Below are 903 nucleotides of genomic sequence, written 5' to 3' on the forward strand. Positions count from 1 at the left end.
AGTGAACAAAGGAACAAATGACGCTGCTGAAGACGTGTCACCTGAAAAAGCCACTGTTGAAGAAGAAACTTTACCTGGTTTTAAGAAGGAAAACAGTGAAGCCGTTAATGAAGTTACTACCACTGGTGTGACTGTTACCGATAATGGAACATTTCCTGATGGAGCATATGAACCCCACGTGAAGCATAAGCCAACGAGACGGAGAACAGTACGGAAGAAGATCTGTCCAGTAAAATTAAGAGACTTTGTTGTATTTTAACGTTGTGTTTGTAAATTCTGTACATTTAATTAACTTATTGTTAATTATCTATTGGTTTAATGTAAGTGGCTATCGTTTGGGACGAACAACACTAAGGAAGGGTAAGTGTTACGACAGCGGAATTAACTAGACGCTACTGGCACATACGTGACTGAGTTTCTTGAATTATCGGGGAAGTCTGCGAATTTTGGAGATGCCTCTTTATTGGTATATAAGTCTGGCAGGGAACAGCTAGGGGATGAATAATCGAACAGTACTAACGGAGAGTTTCGGGTAATTTACGATTCTGTTTCGAGCTAGTGTGTGTTTTTCACTCGTAGAAAGCGAAGTTATCGAAGGTAGTGAATCGCTGTGATTTACAGCGTGTAGTTGTTAAGTTTAAAGTGACGAGAAACGTACTGACTGTGGAATTACCGTGTGCTAAAAGTTTGTACCGAGAAAGAATAAACTGGTTTAATCAAGAAATAACTTGTATTGCTGAAGTTCCTCGGAAATAATTTATACCGGAAATTAACAAACAAGCAGATACGTAACAATATATTCACTTGTTGTTACTTTTTGTGTCTTTTATTCAAAATATATTCACTTTTTGGTACCTACTTGTGTGTTTTTGGAAATACAAATAATGATTAAATGACGGTGTT

The 903-nt window shown here is 37.3% G+C and overlaps 1 long non-coding RNA gene across 1 annotated transcript in view; it reads left to right on the forward strand.

Annotated features, from left to right (window-relative positions):
• Positions 1–611, forward strand: part of LOC111083661 — a 4,287-nt gene extending 3,676 nt beyond the window's left edge. Inside the window, exon 3 of the long non-coding RNA XR_002609169.1 lies at positions 525–611. This is a non-coding gene — a long non-coding RNA (uncharacterized LOC111083661). The remainder of the gene's footprint in view (positions 1–524) is intronic.
• The last annotated feature ends 292 nt before the right edge of the window (positions 612–903 follow it).

Source organism: Limulus polyphemus, unplaced genomic scaffold, assembly GCF_000517525.1.
Source record: "Limulus polyphemus unplaced genomic scaffold, Limulus_polyphemus-2.1.2 Scaffold10578, whole genome shotgun sequence".
Lineage (NCBI taxonomy): Eukaryota > Metazoa > Arthropoda > Merostomata > Xiphosura > Limulidae > Limulus > Limulus polyphemus.